This window comes from Peromyscus leucopus, chromosome 5, assembly GCF_004664715.2.
Source record: "Peromyscus leucopus breed LL Stock chromosome 5, UCI_PerLeu_2.1, whole genome shotgun sequence".
NCBI lineage: Eukaryota > Metazoa > Chordata > Mammalia > Rodentia > Cricetidae > Peromyscus > Peromyscus leucopus.
This window is the reverse complement of record NC_051067.1, coordinates 79,991,962-80,002,158: the sequence shown is the minus strand read 5'-3', so window position 1 is coordinate 80,002,158 and position 10,197 is coordinate 79,991,962.

Below are 10,197 nucleotides of genomic sequence, written 5' to 3'. Positions count from 1 at the left end.
CACCAGCTGCACATTAATAAATATGTAATGTTTGATTAGAAATATGTATAGTATTTTTCCCTCCCCAAATGCCGGCTGGCCCTCAGGCGGAAGAAGGGATCTGGCCCACACTGACGGGTTTCTTTCGCTTGCTTTGAAAATACAAACTCAAATGTTTTCCTGTCCCAGCTGTTTCCCATTGTTGCTGTTTATCAGCTTGAAGGATGAACAGTGGGATAAAAAAACACGCTCGCATTTCAAATGTGCCAGTCAGTCACGCCATTGTTCAAAGAAGAAAGCTTAATTGCCTGTGCTGGCAAACTTCTTTTTGGGGAATGTCCAGGTTTTAAGAACAGCTATTCAGCTGTGCAATTTGTTTAATACATGCAGAGAAAAGCATATAAAATCACACGGTTTTCTGGGGGAAAAAATTAAATAAGGGGAAAAGAGGAAAATTTTTTGGGGGGCTGGGGGATGAGTCACGTATTGAAGTTCTCCACCATGCTCCCTCCGGCTCCAGACTCTCTTGAGTCTGTGTTCTACTTGAGACCCTCTGAAGCATCCCATCGTGGATGCAATGGGTCTGAGCAAACGGCAGGCATGGCCTAGGCAGCTGGACCTGCAGACCGGGGCCGTTCAAAGCGCTTCTCTTACTGGACACACCAACTTCTATTTGAACTTCTTTCTAGGAGCAGAGCCGACTCGGCCAGCAATGCCCAGGGACCATCAGGAAAATCAATTCTGGAGTTTGGGCTGGCAAACAAAGTCCCAGCAGGTAAGGCTTTGAATGCCAAAGTGGACTTCTCACCTGCCATTGTGAGCACCTCAGGCCAAGCCTGAACACCCCAACTGGCTCCTCCAACTATCAGGGGTAAGTGCAGGCTGCGGTTGCCTGGCTCACCAACTGGGTGAATGTGTACATTCTCCTCAGAAAATGCTGGACACACAAATGACAAGGACCATGGCCTTCTGCTTTTGGTAGAATGAACTCAGCTGGCTCCAAGAGGTTTCCGCATGGAAACCGAATGTCCTGGGAACAGGAGGATAGTCTAAAATCGCAGTAAGAAAACCACCTTGTCCCTTCCAGACTCAAGTATCTCAGACACTGCTCTAACCCATGTGGATGACTGCTACCCAGACCTCATCTGTGGGAGAAGGGAGAGAAATGGGGACTAAGAGAATGCCAGGACTCGGGGGATGGGCCCCAAAGTAACAGAAGAAGTGGTTTCCTAATTTACCCAGAGGACAACATGTCCCCAAAAACAATCTCTCTGCCTAGATTTTAATTCTACAGTGTTTTCTCTATAACTAGGAAAGAGTGAAGTGTCTGGAAGTACCCCAGCCAGATACACAATGGTATAGCTTCCCCTGACTACCCCCCAACATTTCCAGCATTCTTTCCTCCATGCTACTTGTAATGGGCTGCTTACAGCACCCCACTCCCAAGTCAGTGACCCCAGAGATCTGGGTTCCACTCTGCAGGTGGCCTGTCATGGGACTCTTCAGCTGCCCTTGACCTCTCCCGTCCATCCAAAGCCAGCACTGCCTCTTGACCTTGAACTTCCCCCCTCAGGCTCCTCGAGGCTATAGTGACTCCGCTGTCGTCTCTCTCCTGCTTCTCCCACTTCTCCCTCCCTGCATCTCCACAGAAGCATGCCTTACACCCAAGAATTAACAAGAGAACGGATTGGATCAGTAACACAACTGAGGTGAGCCCACCTATCAGCGCTGCTCCGAATTTCTCCAAAGAAAAGCCAGATTGAAAAGGAAAACTGGACGCATTTTTGGGTAACCAAAGACTTACTTTGTTCACGGTTCCTGAAAGATATAGGAAACATACGGGGTTGGGTTGTCAGACCAGGAGGACACCAGAGCCAGAGCTGCTGAGGAAGTAGAGACATCCAAAGTAGCCCTGTGTTCAGAGGAGCAGCGGACAGAGCATGTGCAGCGGATCAAAAGCATGTGCAGGTTGATTCTCACTGGGACCCATGGAGTCGACACCTGCCCCTGTACCCAAACTGTAGGCTGGGGTAGCATTAAGCACCAGGCCAAACCCCAAGGACTGCACCCTAGAGAAAGTGAACCCCATTTCTGCAGTTGACTTTCCCACTGGCTCACTGCAGGAAAAGAGCAGGGATCTCAACTCAGGATCATTAGTACTAGAGACATTTGGTTTTTCATCTCAGGCTAAAGAAGCATATCATGATGTGAGTTCAACCCCAGAAGCCCACCAGGCTCATTCACAGGGAAAACACCAAAAATACATAAAGCACCTAGGAATAAACCCATGGAGAAATGTTCAGGACCTATGTGAAGAAAATCATAAAACTTTACTGAGGAGCATAAAAGAAGGCCTGAATAAATGAAAGGTGTAACCACAGACCTGGATGGAAACACTCAATATTGTAAAGATGTCAGATGCCCTTGAATTAAGCTATAAATTCAATGCCACCTCTGCCACTGCCCTTCAAGGCGCACACGTGTGTGTGTGTGTGTGTGTGTGTGTGTGTGTGTGTGTGTGTGTTGTGTAACTGGCTGATGCTAAAATTTTCTTGAAAAAGAATGTGTGTGAGAATAGCCAAACAATGTAAAAGAAAGAATTATTTGTGCATATGATGTAACAGATATTAAGACAGACAATAAGGTGTTTAAAGGACCACGAAGCTGATGGCTTAGGCTGAAAATCCAAAGAAGCAAGCTAGAAAGAGCAGAATAACATGTGGCCTTCAATTCAGAGAAAAGAAAACGGCAGATCCCCAAGCAGACCAGGAGTACAGACACGATGGGTTAAGAAGCTGAGCCTGTGCGACCATGGGCCATGCCTGGGTCCGTGGGCCATGCCTGGGTCTGTGGGCCATACCTGGGTCTGTGGGCCACACCTGGGTCCGTGGGCCATGCCTGGGTTCGTGGGCCATGCCTGGGTCCGTGGGCCATAGGCCACGCCTGGGTCCGTGGGCCACGCCTGGGTCCGTGGACCATGCCTGGGTCTGTAGGCCATGTCTGGATCCATGGGCCACGTCTGGGTCCATGGGCCATGTCTGGATCCGTGGCCCAGCAGCACCTGGGGTCTGGGTTCATGGCCATGGCTCTTGTTGCCATCTGGGGCTTTTTCATAACAAAACCTAAAGTTCATACTAAAACACATGTGTTTACCCTCAGACACTTCTAGGTCAATGACTCTAGGCCACAGACCAAAGACCACCAGTGGGCGGGTACTTTAGGGCTAGATGCTCTGTAAAGTGCTGAAAAAAACCTAACCCTCACTGTCGTTACAGATGTGTAGGAGGCATTACAGATGTGCATGAGTGCGGAGAACACCGACCCACATACCCCACACGGAAGTTAGCCCGATTCACGATTCGCGCTAGCTTTGAATTATGTTGGCTGCCCTCTCAGACCCTCCATCTGGACCTCAGCTGACTGCATTAGGCAGGAAATAGCTCCCTTCTCTGGAGCACTGTAGTCAGCTAATGAGTCACACAGGCCCAGAGGCTAAACCCACTCTAGCAAGTGCAGCCTACAGACAATGGCTGGCGACCAAAGGATCCAAAAGACATTGGTCCCAATGCAAGAGATGATTACAGTACAATTCGTGTTTCAAATGTCCCTCCCACAGTCACAGTCCCTCCCACAGCCAAAGTCCCTCCCACAGCCACATCCCCTCCCACAGCCACAGCCCCCCCACAGTCATGCCCTCCACAGCCACAGCCCTCCCACAGCCACAGCCCCTCCCACAGCCACAGCCCCTCCCACAGCCACAGCCCCTCCCACAGCCACAGCCCTCCCACAGCCATGCCCTCCCACAGCCACAGCCCTCCCACAGCCACAGCCCCTCCCACAGCCACAGCCCCTCCCACAGCCACAGCCCCTCCCACAGCCACAGCCCCTCCCACAGCCACCCCCCCCCCCCCCCCCCCCCCCCCCCCCCCCCCCCCCCCCCCCCCCCCCCCCCCCCCCCCCCCCCCCCCCCCCCCCCCCCCCCCCCCCCCCCCCATCCCCTCCCACGGCCACAGCCCTGCCCATAGCCATGGCCCCTCCCACAGCCACAGCTCCTCCCATAAGCCACAGCCCCTCCCATGGCCACAGCCACAGCCCTCCCATACATGGCCCACAGCCACAGCCCCTTCCACAGCCATGCGCCACAGCCACAGTCCTCCCACACCTCCCACAGCCCTCCACAGCACAGCCACAGCCGTGACAGGACTTTGGTTTACCTCCCCGGTCTACTCTTTTCCTTTTCTTACTGTGCTTACTTTCTTCCCTGACAAGATTTATTTCTGAAAATAACCTCCTGGATCAATCACACACTCCCCAAATACTTGTCTTGGGCTCTGCTCCAAGGAACCCAAAGAAGTCAGTAAGGGAGTTTTGCTAGCAAACAGACAAGCGGAATGGGGTTCTGAGGAAGCCGTGTGGCTAGAATTTAGGATTTGTGGTAGCGCCACACGCAACAGCACTGCAGTGGCTGAGACTTTCACCTGGGCCACCCCTGGGGCCTGGGGGACAGGTGACAGGGGTACACTGCCTTTTGCAGGAGCTTTGGTGCTTGAGAGGCATGACAGAAAGAGTTTTTATAAACGCTGGACTCCGATGACCACCAACAAACACCACCAATGCCCTAGAAGAAGGGAAATTCAGCTCAGAGCAACCAGTCACCACGAGCAATGAGGCAGGAGTGACCGAGAGCCCGTGGTGGTTAATCCATCAGCTTCATGGGAAGAAGAAGCACACGGGAGCTTAACAAGGCAAACCCGGATGTGTCTATGAGGGTGTTTCTGGAGACAATTAGATCAGACTCCGACCTAATGAAAGACTTGGTCCATTGATGACTTTGGAATCTCAGTAGGCCACTGAGGAGGTAGTTCTGTCAGAAGGTGGCGCCCACTGGAAGAAGTGGCTTGCTGAGGGCTTTCGCTCTGGGGATATTTGGCTTGGCCTCTTCCTGTTCCTGCTCCACTCTACCTCCGGTCCACCAGGAGATGAACAGCTTCCTCCTCACATGCCCCACTGCCGTGATACTCTGCCTCACAGTGGGCTGTGAAACCGTGAGCCAAAAGTAACAATTCTTCCCTGTGCAGTTCTGTGACCTATTCTGTCACCACAATGAGGAAGACAGCAAAGCTTCTTGCACCACCGTGGAGACTCCTGCGCAGGAGCAGGAGGAGCAGGTCAGTCTGAGTTTAGGACCAAATCCCATGGTGAGACAACTGTGCTTGGTGAGCAGGCAGAGGCAGGGCTGTGGGAGGCTGCCCAGCGCTCCTGAGAATGCTGGGTAAAGGGACCCTGCATAAGGGAGCGTTGGCTGACAAGGACACCCTCTCCTTTGGCACAGCACCTAAAACCCCAGGAAAGGTTCCAGGGATGGAGTCCCTGAGGGGCTTGGGACATGTGGTGGCTCATTAAAAGAACAGCGTTGCTAGCATTTCCCATGCCCACAGTGGACAAAAGGGTCAACCAAGCTTTGCCCTAACGGTGACCCCTGTGCCAAGGATGGTGTCTTCATCACTTCTCATCTGCTGTGTTAGAACACTGACCAAGACCAACTTGGGAAGGAAAGGTTGTTTTCACTTCCCAGTTCACAGTCTGTCATGAAGGGAAGTCAGGACAGGAACTCAAAGTAGGAATCTGGAGGCAGGAACTGAAGCAGAGGTGAATGCTGCTATACTCAGCCTGCTTCCTCATAGCATCCAGGACCACTTGCCCAGGGTGGCAGTGCCCCACAGTGAGCTGGGCCCTCCCACATCCATCATCAGGTGAGAAAAATGGCCTACAGGCTTGCCCACAGGCAGGCCAATCTGGTAGGAGCATTTTCTCAGCTGAGGCCCTCTCTACTCAAATGACTTTGCTTTTGTCAAGTTGACAAAACACTAATCATAACAGATATTATATTCACCAGAACCAACTATCAGTGTGTAGCTTTGGATCTGGTCTGATTCATGTGTCCTTTTTCCATACCATGTCAGTTTCTTAACACTACTGTAACAAATTTGTAGCTGAGGTTATCTCCTGGTCCTGCCTGGCCCACGGTCAGGACAAATCTCTCTCACCCACCAGTCCCACAGCCAAGTAAACACACAGAGATGCTTATATTATTTAAACTGTTTGGCCTAATGGCTCAGGCTTCTTGCTATCAGTTCTTATATCTTAAATTAACCCATTTCTATTAATCTATACCTTGCTATGTGGCTCGTGGCTCACCGGTACTTTACATTCTGCTCTTCATGGTGGTGGCTGGCAGTGGCTCTCTGCCTCAGCCTTCTTCCACCCAGCATTCTCCTCTCTCCTTGTCCTCCCTACACTATCCTTCCTGCCTGGCTACTGGCCAGCCAGCATTTTATTTATCAATCAATCATAGCAACACAAATTCCCATAAATGTATTGGTTTAGTACATTTAGTACATAAAGCAGAAATGTATCCCTTATAGTCTTGGAAACTGAGAGTCTGACACAAAGGCATGAGCAGACCATGCTCCTTGTAGACACTCTTGCATCTCCCAGCTTCTACTGACAACCAGAAACCCTTCACCTTTCTTGGTGGCAGACATATTTCAGTCTCTATCCCCATTTTCACAAGACCTTTCCCACAGTGGGTCTCCACTTCTCTTCTAGGGACATAGTTGGGCCCACCCTAATCCAAGATGTCTTTGACATAATTGTGTCTTCAAAGCGTCTCATTCCAAGCAAGGTCATTGTCTTGGTTAGTGTTCTATTGCTATGAAGAGACATCATGACCATAGCTGTAGCATGAATCTTAAAAGGTCTTATGAATTAAAATCAAACCTGAGCCAGGTATTGGGATGAGCACTGGAAGATCAGAGAGACAGAACAAGCCACAGCTAACCTCACCTGGCCAACTTCTCAGCTGATCTTGTTTCCTCAGACTGGAAGCCTCTGTGTCCTCATATCCGAATGGCTCTCTGCTGAACTGTGCTGCTCAAAACCTAAAAGCTTAACCAGCCAAATGCTTAACCAGCCAAATGCTTCTAGTTTCTGGTCCTCACGCCTTATATACCTTTCTGCTTTCTACCACCACTCCCTGGGATTAAAGGCTCACTTTCTGGGATTAAAGGCGTGAGTCACCATGCTTGGCTGTATCCTTGAACAGATGGCTTTCTGCCTCTGGAATGCTAGGATTAAAGGTGTGTGCTACCACTGCCTATCCTAAGTATCTAGTGGCTTTTCTGTTCTCTGACCCCAGATAAGTTTATTAGGGTACACAATATCTAGGGGAACACAATACCACCACACATAGCAACTCTGATAAAAGAAAGCATTTAGTTGGGGCTGGCTTATAGTTTCAGAGGTTTAATCCATTCTCATCATGGCAGGGAGTATGATGGCACACAGGCAGACATGGTGCTGGAGAAGCAGCTGAGAGTTCTACATTCGAATCCTCAGGTATCAGGAAGAGAGAGCGACACTGGACTTAGTTTGGGCTTTAGAAACCTCAAAACCATCCCCGCTGACATACATTCTCCAACAAGGCCACATCTACTTCAAAGGCCACACCTACTCCAGCAAGGCCACACCTCCTAATTCTTCTCATATAGTACCAATCCCTAATGACTAAACATTCAAATATATGAACCTATGGGGGGCATTAATATTCAAACCACCACAGTTATATTTGTGCATTCAAGTACACATATATTTAGTGGGCAGCATCAACCAACTACACATCCTAACCATGACTAGGAGGTCAAAAACTTTGAAATTATGTCCAATGGATAATAGTAAATCAGTCAAAACTGATATCAACTATCTGGAAATTTCCCAAAGCACCTGGCATCATTTCACTATATTGGTGGCATTTTGTTAGCCAAATCACATAAGCAAGAAGGTGCAAGTCTTCTGGAAGCCTTTCTAAGATGTATATACGTACTCCCAGAAGAGGGTGTTTAAGATTCAGGAGCACACATCAGCAAAGTGGTCCGGAGCAATGCCAAAACCTCTCCATAGTAAAGCACATCACCATACAGTACAACTCACCCCAGCGGAGGAGGAGCCTGGACTCAGCAGACCTGCCTGGATTGGAAGCTGTACATGCCTTGAGATCTGCTCCTGCCCTTCCAGAGGCTGTGTGGAGAGACAATGGTCTTGAGAGACCCAAGACAAGAAAGCATAATAACAAATATGCTGAAAAAGAAGTAAGGTCATTACTTGTCCAATATATGATAGTATACACTTTTTTTTTTTTTAACTCCAATATAATTCACCGGAAAGCTACTAGGCTAATATGTTACTTTAATATTAAATAGGGCTCAAGAATAACATACAAAAATCATAAATGAAAAACTGGAAATCAAAATTCTATCTGGGTGTGGTGGCCGAGGCCTATCGCCTCATCGCTGGGGAGGTAGTGGTAGAGCGTCAGAGTTCAAAGTCATCCTCAGCAACATAGTGAGGTCAAGTCCCGTGGTCCGGTGGGAGGCACACACACACACACACACACACACACACACACACACACACACACGCCTTTAATCCCAGCACCAGGAAGGAAGTGAAATGGGAGCACAGAGAAAGGCATGTAAGGCGTGAGGAGACAGAAAGTAAAGCTTTTTCGTCTGGACCCCTTTCTGCTGAGGACTCAGAGGTGTTCAGGCAGAGGATTCACGGAGAGCTCGCCTTCCATTCCACCTGAGAATCCAGCAGTGTGAGATGTTTCTCTAGTGGCTTGTTCCTTCGTCTCTCTGATCTTTCAGCATTTACCCCACTATCTGGCTCCAGGTTTTTGTTAAAAGACCAGCTAGGATTCGTGCAACAAAGTCCAGCCCAGACTACCGGAGACCCTGTGTTAAAATACTACCTCCACCAAAAATAAATAAAGACTTTACAAAGAACATTCATTTACAATAGCTTCAGAAAAGACAAAACAGTTATAGATAGATCTAATATCTTTTATGAGGAATTTGGGTACTGAAAAACATAAAACACTGTTGAAGGAAGAAATCAAGCCCTAATGAATGTAGAGAAATCATGTTCTTCCTCTTGGTAACTCTGAGCTTTGAGTAAAGCCCTTCACACAGCCCTCCACGGGCAGGTGGCTCTTGTCCAATCAGCAGAGGCCCTAAGAGACCAGCAGGCCAAGCTCCCTGGGGAAGGGCAGCTCTCTGGAGCATCAGCCTTGGCTTGATCAGCAGTGGCTCTCCTGAGCCCTGAGCCTACCAGGTAGATCACACTGCACCAAGAATGAACAGCAAGAAAATACATAACATGGTGTTTGAAATAATTAGCTATCCAAATACACCAATTAACACCACCATATGCTAGAAAGAGAAATGTTTAAAATACTGGTGATCACCCAAGGGGCACACTGAGGCTTCCTGGAGAACTCCAAGCCAGTCTTCAGTAAAGCTATGAGTAAATTACCTCATGACCCAGCAGTCCCATGGGTATTTACTCCAGAGAAATGAAAACACATGTCCACATGAAGTCCTACACCCATAGACGGTGGCTGCATTATCCATATTGAGCCACACTAGAGACCATCTAGTCTATTAACCTCTGTGGGGGTGTCCTACACTACTTATTGGCAAGAAAAAAGAACGAACTGGTGTCAACACAACTCCCAAAAGCATTATGGTACGAAGAAGGCAGCCTCGATTTTAACACTGATGTGCTGTTCAAGGAAATGCCAAGCTTCATAGGAACAGAAGTCAGATCAGTAACTCCCCCAGATTCAGTGGTATAGAGCAGACACTGACAGAAAAGAGATGAAGAATTATTTTGCCTGCAGGAAACACTCCATTGCTTGGCTTGTGGCTGTTGCATGACTGTAAATATCGTCAAAACTCACTGAGCCAGGGCTTGGGAGTGCCGCTTGGTAGCAGAGAGCTTTTCCAGCCTGTGAGAGGCCATGAGATCTGTCCCCAACACTGAGAAGAAAAAAAAAAGAAAGAGAAAGAAAGAAAGAAAGAAAGAAAGAAAGAAAGAAAGAAAGAAAGAAAGAAAGAAAGAAAGAAAGAAAGAAAGAAAGAAAGAAAGGAGAAAGGAAGAAAGAAACCTGGGCAGTTGATGGCCTCGAACTGGGGCCCAACCAGGGCTTCACATGCGAGAAGCAACACACGGCCTCTAAGCTGCAGCCCCTCACTGAACTGTGTGCTTTTCAAAGTGATGTATGTTTACGCTGCATTAATTTTGCCTCAATAAACCTGGCAAACATGTGAACTCTGAGAAGCTTTGCCCACACGCCAGACTCTGAGCCGAACTATTTTC